Raw genomic sequence first — 19,769 nt, 5'->3', positions numbered from 1 at the left:
TTCAGGTCTGTGGCTTCATTTATGGAATCAATCCATCTCTTGTTTGGCCTTCCTCTTTTTCTACTCCCTTCTGTTTTTCCCAGCATTATTGCCTTTTCTAGTGAACCAAGTCTTCTCATGATGTGTCCAAAGTATGATAACCTCAGTTTCATCATTTTACCTTCTACTGACAGTTCTGGTTTAATTTGTTCTGACACCCAATTATTTGTCTTTTTCGCAGTCCATGGTATGCGAAAAGCTCTCTTCCAACACCACATTTCAAAGGAGTTGATTTTTCTCTTATCTGCTTTTTTCACTGTCCAACTTTCACATCCATACATAGAGATTGGGAATACCATGGTCTGAATGATCCTGACTTTATTGTTCAGCTTATTGTTCATCTTTGCATTTGAGGACCTTTTCTAGTTCTCTCATAGCTGCCCTCCCCAGTCCTAGCCTTCTTCTGATTTCTTGACTATTGTCTCCATTTTGGTTAATGACTGTCCCGAGGTATTGATAATCCTTGACAAGTTCAATGTCCTCATTGTCAACTTTAAAGTTACATAAATCTTTTGTTGCCATTATTTTAGTCTTCTTGGCTTTCAGCTGTAGTCCTGCTTTTGTTCTTTCCTCTTTAACTTTCATTATCATCATGGTCTGTGGGGGGGTAGAAGGAGACAAGGGAGGAGGTGGAGAGTGAGACGAGGTGGAGAGTGAAGTGTAGAAAACAATTGTTTTAAAAAATGGAGTGGAGGGTAAAAAGGAGCCGAGGGACAAGAACATGGATAAAGGAGAAGGAGGCAGCAGCAGAATGGAGATAAAGAACTGTGGAGGTGAAAGATGACAGTATGTGTATGTGTGTGTGTGTGCGTGTACTGTGTTTGCACTTGGCACACAAAGTGGCCTCCACCACCTTCTCTGGCTACTGTGCTGCATTTGCAGTATTTTAACTTTTTTGTATCTCAGGGGAAAATGTTTGCTTGGGTGTGTGTCCCTTAGTTGGTGACACGGAAGGGTCCAGGGGGTGGTTAAGTGAGAGAGATTATGCTTGCTGGCTGAGGGGGGGAATTGCACTTGGCTTGACGTGCAAAGATCTGAGTAGTGGCCTCTGCCTCCCTGCCCACCTCCCTTACCAGCGGACATACCACCATTGCTATCTTATGGATAAAAAGAATTATTCTACTACCTCTGTATGTGGGTGCTTATTTTTAATGTTGTTTTAGGCTACTTAGATGTGCAGCAGCCAAGGCCAGCACCTTCTAGGCATTTTTTTAAAAAAGTAACTGAAATGTAACTGTAGTGATTAATCAGTCACTTTCAGAGCAATTATAATTGTAACGGTAATTACTACTTTTTTGGGCCATGTAACTGTAATTTATTACTATTTAAAAGTAATCTTCCAAGCTCTGCCTATGTAAGTGACCACTGGCGGCAGCAGATTCACTCAACTCATTCTCAACAGGAAGGGGGGCTGCGCCACAATTGACCAACGTTAATCCCTGGATTTGGTAAGAACTCACCACTTTGTTTGATCAACCAATAAGCGAGTAATAGTCCTGTGTGAGAGAGTAAATCAGCTATTTGCTTAATATCAGGTTAACTGATTTTATGTATGTATGTATGTCTTGTGAGTGTGAATGTGAGCATTTAGAACCATCCTCTGTGTCTTTTGTCTATTGAGTGCATCAATATAGAGTGTTTATTAGAGCTGGCAACTGTAAAAGGTCCCATTTACAAGTTGGTTAAGGTACTGGTACAATAACAACACAATTAGCGAAGGGTAACAAAAAGTCCCTGAAATTATTTCCAGTTTAAGAAAAAACTGATTTTATTCAACTGGAAGCTAACATATAAAATGCAAGATGGTGGTCATTTTCAAAAACTGTTGATGTATGGGGAGTATCTTGGGGGGGGGGGAATAGCTGCAAAATATATTAGGAATGGTAACCATGGAGAATATCAATGGGAACTATACCCTTTTTCTTTATCTACTGTGTTTTTCAAATTTTCCAGGTAAATTGATTTGCTGGAGGTGTAATGTCTAAGGGCTCATCTACACGATAATTTAGTGTGTGTTTGGTGCCACTCACACCCCCTTTTAATTTGCATGGTTCACATGACATTACTGGCAAACAGAAGCTATCACACAGTTTTCCCCCTGTAAAGCCACACTAACCCAATCCTCTGATAATACGAAAAGGGAAGGAAAACCATCTTCACTCTGTATTGCTAGTACTTACAGATGCTGTGCTCTGATGCTTTTAGGTGGGTTTGTCAATCATTCCCTTCTCCAAGCCCACTCCCTCCTCCTCCTTTCGTTCATGTCATTTCCTGTGGGGTGACAAACATCTGCTCTCCCCCATTCTGCCAGCCTTTTTTATGTTGCTGCAAATGGTGCCTTATTTTTCTTTCCCCCCTAACCTGTGCACAAAAGCATAACACTGCTCAAACAAAGATTTGTATTTCAGCTGTATTGTACCAGAAAAAATACAAATAATTGCACTTCTGAGCGGTGGTGGTGGTTTTACATGAAACTAACTGGTAGAATAAACTGAGCATGCTTAGTTGCCAAGTAACCAGAGGGCATGGAAATGTTAAATTAGAGGGTGTGGTCATTAGGAAACTGCATGATTGAGCCTTCCCCTAAGTGTGAATAGAAAACACTGGGTTTGCAGTGGAACTGAATGTTGTAATATATGTGTGGCTGTTGCCAATAGAATAGCCTAATTTCTTCTTCCACTTTTTTCCTAAAACATCTAGCGGTGCAAAACACTTGACGTGACATCAGTATACTGCAAGTTCCACCCACACTTCTCTACTTCATTGGCTGCTGCTGTAACGTCTACTTAAACTTTACCTTAGTCCTTTCTGGAAGTGCTCCACCCACCTCCTTCCACTGATGCAACTTTAAGCAAAGAATCACAGCTAAATGAGGAGAGGGAGGGGAGGCTAACCAGGGAATGGGTTTCGGGAAGGGATTTTGCAGAAGCAGAGGAAGGAAAATGCAGGAGAATGTTTCTCCTCCACCATCACCTCTCAAACTGTGGTTGTGAGGGGAGGGAAGAAATCCTGGAAGGAATTTTTTTTTAACAGAAGGGAAAATCTTGTTCTTTTGAATGCAGTTTGCATGTGAAATAGGAATGGGGGAGAAATTTGATTCAGTTTGAATTTTAATGCAAAACTATCTAAGATATTCTTCGAAATACACACTTCTCAAAATGTTGTGAAGCAGTTCTCCAGCCAAATAATGTGTACAAAAATGTGCATCTCAGTGTACATAGCAATGCTTATATTTATGAAAACATATAAAATTAATTATATTAGGGAACATTATCTGCAAAAAATGTATCTCAGGCAAGATTGCATATAGAAATGTGTATGTTTAAACAAATTTGCACTAAAACACTGGTGAATTTTCATGAGGACTTCTAAAAAAAATCGCAGGCTAATGCAGAAATGTGAACTGAAGTTAAGACTGGAAAAATGAGAAACTGAGAGCAGCCGAAAACGACAAATTCATCCATCAGTGCTGTGAAGTAGGGAGAGAAAAGTGCAGTAAGCCCTCTTGCATTTGTATGTTGTCTGTAAGTAGGGTGGGGGATTGAAGTGAAGAACAAATCTGTTTCCTTTTGCCTGGCTAGAATGTTTTCTTGACCTGTGATAAATAATGTCTCTTGCTTGCCTGGATAGAGAGATGTGTGTGGTGGTGGTGGAATAGAAAGCTCTGGCTTCTGCACGGCTGGAATGCAGGTAGGGTTGCCAGGTTCATGGCCTGAGACAGATGCTGTATCTTTAGGAGAAGAGAAAGTTAGCCAAGTGCAGGTGTTCTTGCAACACTGTGATGGGAAAAACCACAAGGTGGAATTCCCCCTCTGCCCTCCACAACTTTTAAAGATACAGAAGACCTCTTGGAGGCCGGGCCTGGCAACCAAGAGGTCTTCTGTATCTTTGAAAGTTGTGCAGGGGGAAGGGAGAATCCCACCTTGTGGTTTTTCCCATTACAGGGTTGCAAGAACACCTGCACTTGGCTGACTTTCTCTTCTCCTAAAGATACAGGATCAGTCTCAGGCCATGAATCTGGCAACCCTAAATGTAGGCCACTGTACAAAAGAGACATTTCTTGCTCCATCCACTTTCACTTCTAGTCCCATACCCCAGTGGCATGCAGCCCCCTAGAATGCTGCCCATAAGGATTTGGCCCTCAATCTAAAAAACGTTCTTCATCCCTGATTAAAACCCCAAGACAGGAGTTATCAACCTTTTTCTGGGCCAGAGGGCCCTTTTCAAATTTTGGGAGAGTGCTGGGGACATCAGTCACAAAATGGCTTCCTGGGGGCAGGAGGATGGCATAACACAAAATTAGAGAGTTGTATTTCCATAAGAGAAAAGGCTTGACCTGTTGAATTTCTGACTACCATATAGTTGTTAAAGCACAAGAACCCTGCTTTTCCCCAATGCCAACCCTAAACCAAATCATAGGCTGACATCCTGTGCCCACTTACCTATAAGAAAGCCCAGACAAAGACTTACTTCTGAGTAGACATTGTACTGTAGGTTAACTATACAGTGAATTCTTAATGAGTCCCTGGTCTTTAGCTGAAGCCTCTTAGCAAAGTTTTCACATTTGCCTTTGGAGGAAGAGGGGATTCTTTAGCATTTACCCACATTTATTGTGTAGTAATATTTGCAGAAAACAACTTCTAGGCAGTACGTAATCTCAGGCAAACTCAGCACAAGAAAGATGCCTCATGGTTGCTAGGGAAAAAGGACAGGCACTCTATGGAGACTGCAAGGACTAGGAAAAAAGACAGAAGCAAGAAAAGTACACTGAAATGGAGGGGGAAACAGCAGCTCTTTAGGACCCCAGGGATTCCTATTGCCTGGTGTCCAAACAACTCACTTACCAATCACAACTCTGATTTTACTTATTGGCTAATAACACAGACAGGCAGGACAGACAGGCTGGATCCATTTTACATCGATCACTTAGAAGGGTACCTACACATTTTGCTCCATAACTTTATTTCTAGGAGGGCTAGAGACTTACTCTTTTTATTTTTAAATGGGAGCTCAGGTTCTGGGCTACCTACTGGGAGCAGCACTGAAGACCTTAGCAGGCGCCATGGCACCCATGGGCAACAGGTTAGTGATCCCTGCCCTAAGAGAATGTACCCTAATGGCATCAAGATGAACAAGATCAAAATGAGTGAACAAAAATCAGACATCTTGCTTCTCAAAAGAAGCATGGTGCATTTGAACCAGAGAGTACAAATGTAAAAAAAAAAAAGCCTGCTAATTTCCATTGTTGAGAAATACTATACTACAGCTACAAATGAGCCTAAGATTGAGGTGGGAAGCTTAAACGTTTCATAAATGTATGTTCTCATGAATGTTGCTGACGATGCTCAGTGTTTTACAAACAAACATTATTCCTCTATCTGAGCACATTTTCCATTACATTGCTCTGGCATGATAAAAGTTATTGCAAACTGAATAAGTCTATTAAAAAAACACAACCCAAATGCACAATGTGTTAACTACACTGATAGGCTGACAGACCTTCCAACCCACAGTTGTAAACAGAGCTGGCCTTTGAGAATTATATCGGCTTGTCCTTGCCTGAGGGTGGCACAAAATAGAAATGCCACAAATGTACTGTGTCCTAAGTTTAAAGTAGGTTTGTATTCTCTTAAATACAGCTGTCTCAAGTCATTCTGCCTCCTGCTGAAATTGGTCCTCCTATTATTGCTGCCTGCTAGGGACTGAAAAAATCAAAGAGTGAAGAGGGGTTGTTTTCTGGCCACCAAACATAGGCTATATTTGGTTTGTTGCAGCACAAATTGTGCAGGCACAAAGGCAGAGTAGGAAAGAGGTGCAGAATGGATGTAGCACCTCTCCGACTTCTAACCCTTAAATTTGCCCCAGGATGCAACAGGCTGAACTGGGATTAAATGCAGGTTCTTATGAACATTTCTTACAAATATATTCTAATTAACGCAAGATAACTTCTTGAGCTATTTCCTGATGGACTCAGTTGATCTTGTTAACATGTCATTTGCAGAGCATGGGTCACCACATAGGGATGGACTGATCAATCTATTTCCAGCCCATGTCAATTCCACATGTGTTCATTCCTAAATCCAGCCCATCCAGTTTCCACAATAATTTGTAATTAAATACACATTTTATCAAATGTATTAAAATATGTATTTTAGTTCAATGTACATATTTCTGAAAGTATTTTGGTACTTTTTAAAGCAGAGAATGGCATTGCAAAAGTCAGAGAAGTGCAAAATTCTAAGGATAATGCACACATTAGTCTGAGAAACGCAGATCAAGTCAGTTGCATCAAAATTCACAGAAATTGGATTTCTCAAGTATCCCAATCACCACTTCCTGTTCCAACATGCTTTAAATACAGGATAGGCAGAAGTTATATTGAGATTTATTAGGACATAGATCCAGCGGTGGCTTGTAGCCACTGGGACTGATAGGGCAGAAGATACAGAGATCAACAGCAGGTGGAGCCAGAGCCAATGACAGGCAGAGGCAACTAATTCTAGTTTTGTCCCCATCCTCCTCCCTACTGGGTCCTACAAGGGCGACACTGTGATTAAGGAGGAGGAAGCTGATAGGAAGGTCATGTAAGGTTGCAAGTAAGAATGCAGGCAGGTGGGGGCTTGCTGAGGGCAGACTAAGATTGGTGAGGAAGTGCCTCATTCAATCTAATGGACCAGCCTCCACTGGATATATTGCTGGGTCATGGCAACAACAAAATGACACACACATTCAGAGGGAGGGAGGGAGGGAGGGAGAGCGAGCGAGCGAGCGAGCGAGAGAGCGAGAGAGAGAGAGAGAGAGTGTGTGTGTGTGTGTGTGTGTGTGTGTGTGTGTGAGAGAGAGAGAGAGAGAGAGAGAGAGAGAGTGTGAGAGAGTGTGAGAGAGACAGAGACCGGGAGGACTGTGAGCTCTGTTCCGTTCTGGTACTCAAAACAATGTCCCAATTCAAAGTGTATGTCAGCTCTTCACTGAGACAGCAGTGTCGGTGGGGGTGCAGGCAGGGCTAGAGATTCCTTGGTAATTGCCAGGCTGTAAGTCCTCAGCCGGCAGCTTGGCTATAAATCTGCCAGGCTAGCAAGGACGAAGCAAGATAAGGGCAGAGGCCGTTCGAAGCTTACATGCCAAGCCAGAAATCCAGAAGAGACATCAGTGAAGGTCCGGGTCTAGTTTGCCGAGAGATCAGTCCAAGTCAAGGTTCAGGGAATAGGAAGACACACAGTGGTCAGCAATAAGCTGAAGCCAAGGTTTGACTTTTAAGGAGCAGGTTTGTCAGCAGGTGTGAGCCCTCAGCCTTTTGGCCTTAAGTGGACAGGCCTGCCCCTCTTCTGCCTGACCTTCTGTTGTCTACGTTCTGCAGGTGAGGGGGGAGTATCCTGTTCACTGTCTGCGTCTGGCTGAAGGGCTTCCGCTGTGTCTGGGGTGCTCTGCAGCTGAGGGGCAGAAGGAGCTGGGTTCTCAGGAGTTTCCTCCATTTCTCCTTCTGGGTCTGCTGCTTCTGGGTCTGCTGCTGTTACTCCCGAGTCATCCTCGTCTGATGAGTCCTCTGACGGGGCCATGACAGTGTATACCTTTTGCACCTCAATCCAGTTGGTGGATCTCAGGCTTCTAGTAAAAAACAAAGCAGTTCTTGCAAGCCTGAAGTCTGCTTACCCCCAATTTAAGGTGATTCCCCATGGTGCAGTAAATCTTAATATGGCTGAAACTCTCACATGTCAAATTGCCTACAAAATATTCAGATAAATTCAGAAGGTTAAAAAAAAGGTGGGATGGAGGAAGAACTGGCTCCAGCTGTTTATATTTAGGATTCTGGACTACACTTTTGCCAGTTATAGACTTCACAACACAAGACGAAAGAACTTGGTCAATGCTACAGTAAGAACTTTCTGCGAAAAAAACTGAATAGCTTTGAAGCTGGGACTACAGACTTAAAGCTCATTCTTATACACCCACACCCTGTTTAACAAGATGATACTGGATTGATACATCCCACTTGCCTCTTTAGGGATGATATTATCGTAAGAAGGACACCTTTGCTTGTCCTATCTAGGAACAGTCATGGTAATAAAAGTGTGCCACTTAGCAGTTAATTGTGTCTTCCCTCCACAGTTTGAAATGTATTATATACTGTTAAGTAATTCTCACAATACCTCTGGGTGGGATGTAAGTATTATTACATTTTTAATAGACAATTACTTGTAAAAACTAAGAGTGAAGCAGAGAAAGGAAGAGAGATATGTTCAACAATGTTTTAAAACCTTCAAAATATTGAAGGTACCCATTAGGAACAATCTAGAAAATCATAAAAGAACTTCATACTGAATGTTTAGGAAGGATTTATGCCTAACGTACGAAGAAATTCTGGTATGTTGTGTTACTTTGATTTCTTCCTTCCTTTGTTTTTGTCTCTGTGTACAGTACGGCCTAATTTAAATTAAGATTACTGCATCTGTATGAATTAGGATTAAGCTATGGTAGTAACAGTTAAAAAAAGAATTAAGGTACCTGTACTTTAAATAGTGGGGCATTCATGACTGAACAGCTTTATTTAAGCTAAATCTACTAACTTCTTGAAATAAACCCATTCCAGATGTAATGGGGCCCTCTCCCATGTGGCGGAGCCTAAGTGTCTCCATGGTATTCTGGAGAGCTTCAGCCTACGAAGCAAGCCAGGCAAAGACTAGCATGCAAGTGATGCAAATCTTGCTCTGAAGTTAACTGAACACAGGTTAGCACACACAATGATGCCTACTAGGTGGCAGTGCAGGAGATGAAGCGGGCACATTTCGCAGCCTACATTGCATCCTCTAGTAGCTGCCCAGTGGAGCTCTTGGTCCAGAGGTTGCTGACTGGGAATTACCCCTGTGAAGGACCCCTGGCACCTTCTGAACAACTGGCTGCACATTTTCAGCACGAAGGCGGGACCTTGATTCTACTGTTGTTACAGTTCTGACTGAAGTACCCAATGCCACAGTCTGTGACATATTGTGGGATCAGTTTCAGTTTAAGCAGCCCAATGAAGTAGACAAGGTATTTGCAACTATATTCCCAACCATGGGTCCTCTTATCCTTGTTCCTCTTGGCTTATTAAATCTAGAAGACAAGGTTTAACTGGCTGGATCCAGAGCATGGTTAACTCTTCACTGAACGACAGTGTGGTCCCTGTGGCCTTGAAAGAGACAGTGGTACAACAAATGCAAAAGAAGCCAGTCCTGGACTAACTACTAGTTAGTTTGGACTAACTGCCAATCAGTCCCAAAAACTTCCTTCTTAGGGAAGGTGGTGGAGAGGGTCATGGCAGAGTAGCTGTGGGCATTCTTGGATGACACAGATCATCTAGATCAGCCTTTCCCAACTAGTGGGCCACCAGATGTTGTTGGACCACAATTCCCATCATTCCTGACCATTGGCAATGCTGGCTGAGGCTGATGGGAGTGGTGGTCCAGCAACACCTGGTGGCCCACTAGCTGGGAAAGGCTGATCTAGACCCATTCCTATGTGGGTTCAGAACTGGCTATGGGACTAAGCCAGCCTTGGTCATCCTAATGGATGACCTTTACCAAAAGTGGGACAAGTAGAGTGTGACCTTGCACCTGCTTCTCAATCTCTCTATGGCTTTTGATGCCATCAACCATAGTATCCTTCTTGGCTGGTAGGATGGGAATTGGGGGCACTATGTTACAGCGGTTCTGGTCCCACCTATGTAGCTGAGTCCAGAGAGTAGCACTGGGAGAGTGCTTTTCGGGACCCTAGCAGTTATGCTATGAGGTACCATAGGGCACTATTTTATCCCCAATGCTATTTAACATCTACAAGAAGTCATCGGGAGTGCTCATTAGGAGTGTGGAGCCAAAGTGCTGTCAGTACACTGATGACAGCTTTATTCATAACACCTGAATCAGCAGAGACTGTACAAGCCCTAGAACAGTGCCTGAATGCAGTGGTAGCCTAGACAAGGAAAAATAACTAAGCTTGAATTCCAGAAAGACAGAGGCACTGTAGGTGAGTGGTTCCCACATCTGAGAAACTGGCCAACTGCCTGCCCTGGATATGGCTGCAATCCCTCTAAAGGAGCAGGCCTGCAGTCTGGGGGTGTTTCTGAGTCCAACTTTGTCACTGGAGAACCAGGTGGCCTTGGTGGCTAGGAACACCTTTTACCAGCTTCAGTTGGTATGACAGATGTGGCCATTCCTGGATTGGGATAGTCTGACCACAGTAGTTCAGGCACTGGTAACTTCAAGATTGGATTATGGCAACACAATTTAAAAAGTGAAAGATTTATACAATCTACAATTTTATCAAGAAACAACAGTTTGTGTAGAATGCTGCAGCACAATTACTGATGGGAGCAAGACCCTGTCAACATGTTAAACCCCTGCTCAGAAATCTGCACTGGCTGCCAATTTGTTACCGAGCCAAATTCAGGGTGTTACTATTGGTAAAGTCCTCAACAGCTCAGAACAAATTTACTTGAATGATTGCTTTATGTCACATGCGCCCACTCAGCTGTTTTGATCAAAGGAACTGTCACTTTTACAAGTGCCACATACTGTTCATTCCATAATTGCAAGGAATCTATCACTAAGTATGGCAGCACCTACTCTTTGGAACTCCCTGCCCATTAACAATAGGCAGGTGCCTTTACTGTCTTGTTTTTGGCACCTGCTAAAAACTTTTTTGCATTGGCAAGCCTACCCATGGACGTCATTTTAACATATATCATTGTCTTTAAAAAAAGTTTGTATTTATTATATTTATATCCCGTCCTTTCTCCCAGTAGGAGCCCAGGGCGGCAAAATTGATTTCATTTATGTTAAATTGTGTTTAATGTTTGCTTTGATTAGTACTTTTTAAATATTTATTAGTATTTTTTAGAATATTTTTCTTTGTAAACCACTTAGAGATCTTCACTGGTATATAAATGTTGCAAAGTAAATAAAAATAATAAGCCGTGGTTTTCCACTATGGCAGTTTTCCCCAACCTGATGCCTTTCAAGATGTTTTGAGCAAACATCCCTATCTCCCTAACCATGGGCCATGCTGACCAAGATTGATGGGAGTTGTAGCCCAAAATAACTAGAAAGCACCAGGTTAGGGAAAACTGTGCTACATGAATGAGCCGGTGTGGACCTCAAACTCTCGCACTTTCTACTCGCTGCTGTGGAGCCACAAGGAGATTTTAAACACACACAGCTCCATCTCACAATCAGACTCTGGTTTCTTTAAATTACAGTTTCACAACAAACCAGCATCTGAGATCATGTTTGTTCCTACACAGCAGCTTGTCAGTGTGAAAGAATACTCCAGCATGCTCCCTCTGGTCATCTTCTCTTGAATTGGATGTCTCACACACTTTCTGTTGCTGTGTTCATAAGCTGACTGGCCTGCCACGTTCAAATGTGTGGGCTGATCAAGACTTGAAGCTGAGCCAGGCAGTATACCAGAGCTTACAAATTTGTTGACAATACAGGAAAGACTCCAGCTGTAGCACTCCACCATTGCAGTGAAGAACAGTGCTGGCTGCTGGTTCATGCTTTGAGAACAGAGATAAACTCTGTTCTGTGCAGGTGCACTTCAACTCTAGAATTCAATGACTGGGACCTGCAACAAAATATTACAATGTATTCTTACCAGACGCGGCTTGCCAAGTGGGGCAGAACCGCTAGACTTGCTTCCTATCAGGTGGGTCACTGCTGCTTATCAGAAGAGGGGCAAGACTGGCATGGTGCAAATACACCAGTAAGAGCACTGGATTTGCTCTGCCAGTGCGTTTGCACTCCTTCAACCTCCCTACCACCCTGCCTCCCTCCTGGTAAGCAACAGCAACTGACTTGGTGGGGAACCAGTATAGCAGCTCTGCCCCACCCAGCAAGATGCTTCTGATCCTCACCTCCTAAAAGGATTGCTCCTGTATGGCCTCTTCCAGGATACTATAAGAAGATGTAAGGGACTCCAGTGGACCACTCTATTCTACCACCTTCACTCCCTGCCTTTCCTTTCCAACTTATTTGGCTCCTGAGCATGTTCCGTTCTCACGGGGCACACTTTTTGTTTTGTTTTTGTACTTCTGTCAACTTTGGGATTCCCTTGAGCATGTGATACATTTCTCTTGATTTTGAATTGCCCCTTTCCAGCTCCAGTTCTGTTGACACCCACCTCTTCAGTTTGCTACTCAGAACACACTTGCTATTGGCCAACAGTCAATACAGGGGCAGGCCTTGTCTTCTCAGCAGGACGCCAATGCACAGCAAGTAGCATTGGACTCAACAAGAGAGATGTGGCACCCAAATCCTGCTATAGATTTACTATGCACTGCTAAGTCACTTGTTTTCAGCCTCACTTCCTGCAGATAGGAATAGTACAATCCACTTCACATGGTCATTGCAGAGATAGACATTGCTGGGGAAAAACATTGCTGCCTGATTTGGAACCTTAGGTACTGAGTGGGAAATAAATATCAGTGGATGAGATCAGCCATAAACAACTGTTTTAGCCAAGAGGCTGAGACCTGCTTGCCAGACTGCCCTTTGCCAGTGGCCCTGAAAAGCCTGTTCTCTGCCTGACTCCTGGATAAAGAAACTGATAGTCTGCCCTCCCAGAAATCAAGGTAAGGGCCTCCAATTGGCAATCTCTTCATTTAACCAAACTAATACTTTATATTTGCCTAGCACACCAGAAAAAAAATAAAAATGCAACAAGGGTCACCCCTTTGCATAGTCTAGCAAATAAGAATTGACAAAGTGCCCCCCACCCCCCACTCCAATCATCCCTTAATCTCTTCAAGTATGAAACTTATGAAAGTTCCAATTCTCTCTCTCTCTCTCTGGCTGAATCGCTAGAATCCTAAAGTGATATGCAGCAGCTGTAGCAGCTGAGCCACTCAAGCTAGAAGGCACCTGTGCAAAGCCAGGACTGTCAGTAGTATTAGTGACGGGAAACATCATAAAGTGTCTACCTGCAGTCCACCTGCAGAAGGATGGAACTACATTCTAATAATTTCCAGCAGGATGGCTGTGTTAGCCTGCTGCAGAACAGAAAATTCTGTAGCATCTTAAAAACAAATGGATCATGACATGAGTTTCCATTTCATCAGATGCATGAAGATATTATCCTGACCTACAAGCAGAGCTTGGGAAAGATACTTTTTTGAACTACAACTCCCATCAACCCCAGCCAGCATGGCCACTGGATTGGGCCGATGGGAGTTGTAGTTCAAAAAAGTAACTTTTCCAAGCTCTGCCTACAAGTATATATACACATGGTTGAGGGCAAACTGTAAGCAGTGAAATACAGAAACTGTAAATAATGAAATGCAGAAAGTACAGAGAATAATAATCACGTTATTCCAATGTAACATGGTTCTCGCCCTCTCTCTCTTAAAGGGGCATATGTGATTTTGCTTCTCACACTGTGGCTTTAGCACTTCCTCCATCCTCCCCCACACAGAGATTCAACAGCATTTTCAAATAAGCACTGGCCATATAAATTAAGGGCCATTCATCTGTTGCAATTTCACACAGAGAGCCACACACACACAAAAATCTCCAGGCCAGTCATTAACAGAGTCCTATATTGCTTTAACAAGCCTGAAGAATATTGTTTGCCTAGAAATACATTTGTAGGGTAAGCAGTGCTTTTTTTAACCCAGCAACTTCAGTCCCTATTAAGTTTCACCCCACTTTTTATGCAAAGTATATCTTATTGCCTTGTTCCACACACATCTCTAAATCAAGCAGAACACCTGAGAGAAGTGGTCAGAACAAAGGAACAGGTTCCAACTTGTTCAGAAACACATCTTTTTTTCTTTTTTTAAAGAAGGCACAAGCATTCTCTATGCTCACATTTCTACTTCCGAGCAAGTCCCCCAAGAGAAGCAATGGATGAAGTGAGAGGTGAAAGTGAATCCATGGAGGACAGGTATTTTGAGAACAAGTTATATGTAAGTGACCTTGTTTTCTACTTCATTAATTGCTTCCCCAGATTCCAGACTTTGAGACAGCCCATTAAAAGTGACTGAAACCACAGATAGCTATTTTGTGGTTGTTTATCTTTTATTCTTGCAACTTAAGACTAGCCAACCAAATCTTTTTTCATATTTCATCTCCAAAAGAAGGTTTGATGGAGTTCATGCAAGTCAAGGTTTAGGTCCTATTTTGGGATTGACTTACACAAATACATCTAAATGATGATTTATCGCAGCAATTGGCAAAACACGTCACTTGCTCTTATGTATGCAAAAACACAGGCCCAAATATTTAAGCAGGTCGAATGTGCAAAACTTGTGCATGCTCTAGACTGCCAGTTTACAGCAAACTGCTATTTTATACAAAGCACTGCAGAAATTATACAGTACAATACATCATAATAACTGATACCCAGAGCTTGGAAGATTACTTTTAAAAAGTAATAAATTACAGTTACAGTTACATGGCCCCAAAAAAGTAGTAATTACAGTTACAATTACAATTGCTCTGAAAGTAACGGATTACTTTACTTTTCTTCCAGAGTAATCACTACAATTACATTTCAGTTACTTAAAAAAAAAACCTACAAGGTGCTGGCCTTGGCTGCTGCACATCTAAGTAGCCTAAAACAACATTAAAAATAAACAAACACATACAGAGGTAATAGAATAATTATTTTTATTCATAAGATAGCAATGGTGGTCTCTCCGCTGGTAAGGGTGGTGGGGAGGGAGGCTGAGGCCACTACTCAGATCTTTGCATGCCAAACCAAGTGCAACCCCCCCAACTCAGCCAGCCAGCATAATCTCTCTCACTTAACCACCTCCCAGACCCTGCCCTGCCACCAACTCACTCAAGCAAACATTTTCCCCTGAGATGCAAAAAAATTAAAATACTGCAAATGCAGCACAGTAGCCAGAGTGGGTGGTGGAGGCCACTTTGTGAGCCAAGTGCAAACACAACTCTCTCTCTCTCTCTCTCTCTCTCTCTCTCTCACACACACACACACACACACACGTTGTCATCTTTCACCTCCACAGTTATTTATCTCCATTCTGCTGCTGCCTCCTTCTCCTCCTTTATCCATTCTTGACCTCCGGATCCTTTCCCCCTCCACTTCATTCTTCACCACCATTATCCATTTTTTAAAATAATTGTTTTCTCCATTCCACCCCGTCTCACTCTCCGCCTCCTCCCTCGTCGCCTCCTGCCCATCCACAGAGCATGAGGAAAGAGCGACGCTGCACAGAAGCCCAGTTTGAGGCACAGGATTTTCATCCACAAATCAGAAGAGCAGAAGACTTCCACTGCTCCCTCCCCAAGTAATGCCCAAAAGTAATTCTGGAAACGTTACAATTACTCCACAAAAGTAGTAAAATTACTCATAGTTCTATTACAATCAAAATGTAAAGGAATTACCCACTTGTTACTCAAAAAAGTAATGAATTACAAGTAATTCGTTACTTGTAACTAGTTACTTCCAAGCTCTGCTGATACCCATTAAGATGGCATGCAAGAAACTTTATGAAATCATACCTTGAACAACCATACAGTTCCGCAAAGTAAACAGAGCAATATACACAGACCAAGACACAAGCACTGGCATCCCACATGACGCACAGCCCTCCTTAGCTGAATTACTAGAACCAGTTAACTATCATCTCGCTTTCAAGTACGGTTATTTCACTTAACATAGCCAATTCCATGAGGGTCATTAAAATGGCATGTTAAGTAAGGCATCCAGAATCCTGCCTTCTCATTCACGTTTCTCTCACTTAAGGACACTCTGTTGCTTTGTAGCATTTGCAGCTTTTGCTTTGCACCTTTGACATAACTGACAGAGTGGATCAGTGTATGCTTCTTCATGTTCAGTCCTTTTATGGGGCATAGGAAGCTGACTTATATCAGGCCAGATTTTATTTCCCTAGCGCAGCACTAACTTACTGGCATGGTTCCTGCTTGCACGCTTCCCATGGGCATCTGGTTGGACTAGACTGGCCTTTGGTCTGATCCAGCTGAGCTTTTCTTTTGTTCTCATGTCAAATCACTGCTCCTTTTTCAACTGGAGATGTCAGAGATCAAACCTTTGGACTTCTGTATCAGGGCCTGTGCTCTACCACGGCCCTCACAATTCTATTTATTTTAGAATATTGAAAATATATTGCCATGTGTAGCAGTCTTTTGTATATATTCCCAAGGGATTATTAGAACCAATAATTGTTGAGAATGATGGAGTGTGTGTGTATGGGTGCGTGGGGGAATGTGTGCAGGTGTAGAATGTGTGTGGTTATTGAGTGAGTGGAAATATAATGAGTGAGTGGGCTCCTATTTTATGGATTTTGATGGAGGTTGTTTTGTTTTATTATCTTATATACTGTATTATTTAATTTTGTTGTTCTGTTTCCTATGTAAACTACTTCGTGACCTTGTCTGATGAAAAGCAGTATATAAATACTTGAAGTAAATAAATAAAATAGTAATACAGTAACAGAGGAAGAACACAAGCAAGAAACAAGGCAACATTATAGTGAGATCTATGAAATTAGAGTATGGCCTCACCCTATTGTTATACTGTTCATTTTGGAAGCTAACTAGAACAGTGCATTTCTCAATGGTTAGTCAGGTCAGATTTCAGGCCCAATCTGCTGGACTTCCTTGCCCAGAGGTAAATCGGGCCTTAAAGTCATTTACTGCATTTTCACCTGAAGAAGATCTAAAGAAAACATTCATTCAACAGATACCGAGGCTTTTGTCCATAGCCAAGTATGTTGGCCTCTGGCTTTGTTCAAGGGGGAATATTGCAGTCATTTTGTATTCCCTGAAGTCAGTAAGCACTTATGTAAAAACAAACAAAATAATTAATTTGTACATACTTATTTTCTGCAGCAAAACTGGTCCCAATGAAAGCCTGTTCCAAGCATCTCCTTACGAGACAATCCTAAGGTAAACTTGCTTTCTTTATGCAAGCTGCAAAAGTGGAAATCAGATTCAAGAAGATATGTGTGTCCTTGTGTCCGCAGGACCTCATGGGGTCTGCTGGAATTGTTAGCCAGCAAGGTCATTGACCATGCTGTTAGGGTCACCCAGAATGCCAACATCTTCCTTCATCTCCTGTTCAAATTGCAGCGTGGCAGAGAGCATGGTAGCTATTGTGGAGATTGCCCAGGAACTTTGAGGCCACAACCAGCCTGTGATATCCCAATTATCATCTGCTATCACCTCTCCATTCACCTAGGTCCTCAGCAAGGAACTCCAAGCGTTGTAGGCTAATTTTCAACCTGGGAGGGGGCAACTACTACCTAACCCCACAATCACCACTCAGAGTTCAGCCTGTTTCCTTCTTCTCTCTCCTTGGTCTAAGTGTGTAGGGTAGACGTGCAGTCTGGCATGCAACAGAAAAACCATTCAGCTGTCTAAAGACTACAGTAAAATTTAACCTTGCAAATGAAGAAGCTATTTTATTAACTTTCTCCTTAGCCTTTGAATCCCCATCCCTAATCTTAATAAAACTACTATATGGAAAGCTTGGATTTCTGTATACTTTTGACAACGAGAGGATCTCTGAAAGATTCTTCTTTCAGATTGTCTAGTTTAGGCTTACTAGTTTTGGTAAACTAAAGTAGACAATATGAAATAAAAGTGTCACACTTACTTGTGAACAGCAAGGATCACCCATGATTATTTTCAGTAGATAACTTTTTTTCTTAGGAAATAAAGTCCCATTTTTAACTCTTTGCCATTAAGGGATGGGGTTGACAGGGGAGAAGACTCCTCTAAGGTATGACTATGTGGCATTGGGCACACTCTATGGGGATATTATTTATACTTGGGACATGGCATGTCCAAATTATACACAAAAGGAGTTGGGTCACTGGCACCTTTTAATAACCCAGGAAGGTGGCAGTAAAAGGTGGGAATGAGGAGATTCCCAATCTATTCCTGGTAGAACACAACCATAAGAGGAGAGTACTTGCCTGTGGAGATAGATGATGTTTGAAATGTGACAAGTACATTGCTATAGACTGGAGAGACTATAGTGAACTCCCAGCCTATTAACATCAGGCAGGTGCTTTCACTGTATTCTTTTTGGCTTAAAACTTTTCTTACTTAGACAAGCCTAACCAGACAAATAGATGTTGACGTATTTTAATCTTTTTAGTCTATTGCTGCCTGTTTTAATAGTTTTTAAAATGTTTTAATTACTTGTTTTTAACTGTTTTATTATTTTAATGTTTTTTGTAAACCGCTTAGAGGTTTTTTTACAATCAAGAGATATATAAACTTTGTGAAATAAAAATAAGTAACATACTTTGGATTTTTAAAAACAGGTTTTTCATTCTTATGTCACAATGGTCTCTTTAAATGTCACAATGGTCTCTTCCAATTTCTGGTGTATATTGTTCATGGTGACACTTTTCCGCTGAAGTGATGGAAGAGATTACTCCAGTACAGCTTGAAAAGGCACCCTAGTAGTCTAGATGGACTTAGCTACAACCGAGCGTCAGGGGTATGTTCAGTTTCATGATGTGGACTAGCTCATGTGAGGGCAATAATTTATACTGTGCCATATTCCAAAGCCTGACCCTTTAGTGTCACTGTAATTCTGCTACTTGAGATTTAAAAAGCAGCTGACGCAGATGACACAGACTGAAATTTTCCCAATAGTTTTCGCAACCACACTTACAGAAATCACATTTTCTATATAGGAAACACAAAAACAATATTTAAAGAAAGTTTAAAGGAGTAGTCAACATTTCTTAGCAGTAATCACAAGTCATCCCAATGACTTTACCTAAATGCCATGCAAGAAAATAGTTCCAGAATGTAAATAGTACAAGCATAGTTTTGCCATATGGTTATTATTAAATGTACCGTATGTATTCAATTCATAGCCCATCCCATTTGAAAGAATAGTATGTTCAACACACAAAATCCACTAGTTCAACAGAATAGATAAAGCCTTTACAGACATGGGTATTATCCTATTCTGGTTGCTAAAACCAGACACAGAAAAACCTTTCAATAACATCCTAACCAGCTTTCCCAGGCCGTTCCTTGGATGCTCTTTTGTCAGCCCTCCTTGAGGGTACTGACAAATCAATTACTGTCCAAGGGGCCAAATTTCTGAACTTGGCCATGGAGATCAGACCCTGAAAGATTGTGCACTGTTCTTAACCTATTGTACTGTCTGAAACTGCTCCCTGTATAGTCTATTTTAAGTATATGTTTTATCTTTCAAAAGCTTTGTATTTAGTTGGTTGTTTTAATGTTTTGCAATGGTTGGTTGACTAAGCAATAAAGATTGTTGTTATTGAACATCCTAACCAAAATAAAATCCACTGAGTTCAATAATTCTTAATCCCAAGTAAGTGTGTTTATATTGGCAGTTCAAAACTGCTTCTGCAAGGTGCTGAGACCTGAGCTTTGGAGAATCTCCAAGGGAACAGTTCTGCAGTTGCTTGCCTAAAGACCCCAATGAGGTCTAGAAAGTCTTGTGTTTTTTCAGAAAAATGTTTATTATCCAGGAATACAAAAGTATATAAAAATAGAAGAGACTGCAAAAGAATACAAAAAAGAATTCTTAAATAGCTTAACTAATCAAAAGTGGTCAGTATACTTAAGAAAAATTAAGCACAATATATAATTATGTTCAAAAAATCTATTAATTTCACTGGTAAAAGAAATCTCAAGTTTAATGTTGTTTTTCTCTAAATATATAAGCGTACATCTCTACATTTCAATGTATATTAGCTTGTACAGTCTAATCTC

At 41.6% G+C, this 19,769-nt stretch overlaps 1 protein-coding gene and 1 long non-coding RNA gene across 6 annotated transcripts in view; one reads left to right on the top strand and one right to left on the bottom strand.

Annotated features, from left to right (window-relative positions):
* RGS7BP (regulator of G protein signaling 7 binding protein) overlaps positions 1 to 19,769 on the bottom strand; it is a 108,543-nt gene that overhangs the window by 66,308 nt on the left and 22,466 nt on the right. The window contains exon 1 of one of the 5 annotated variants that reach the window (XM_061607453.1): positions 2,837 to 2,871. The exons of the other annotated variants lie outside the window; for them this stretch is intronic. The gene's annotated coding sequence lies outside the window, so the exon portion shown is untranslated. Of the gene's footprint in view, positions 1 to 2,836; positions 2,872 to 19,769 lie in introns of those variants that run through there. 5 annotated transcript variants of the gene reach the window in all.
* Positions 12,542 to 18,147, top strand: LOC133375684 (uncharacterized). Its single transcript, XR_009760302.1, has 3 exons — positions 12,542 to 12,643; positions 13,852 to 13,975; positions 16,887 to 18,147. It is a non-coding gene; the product is annotated as an uncharacterized LOC133375684 (long non-coding RNA).

This window comes from Rhineura floridana, chromosome 1 (assembly GCF_030035675.1).
Source record: "Rhineura floridana isolate rRhiFlo1 chromosome 1, rRhiFlo1.hap2, whole genome shotgun sequence".
NCBI classification, from domain to species: domain Eukaryota; kingdom Metazoa; phylum Chordata; class Lepidosauria; order Squamata; family Rhineuridae; genus Rhineura; species Rhineura floridana.
Note: the sequence above shows the minus strand (reverse complement) of the source record. Positions and strands in the feature narration are given on the sequence as shown.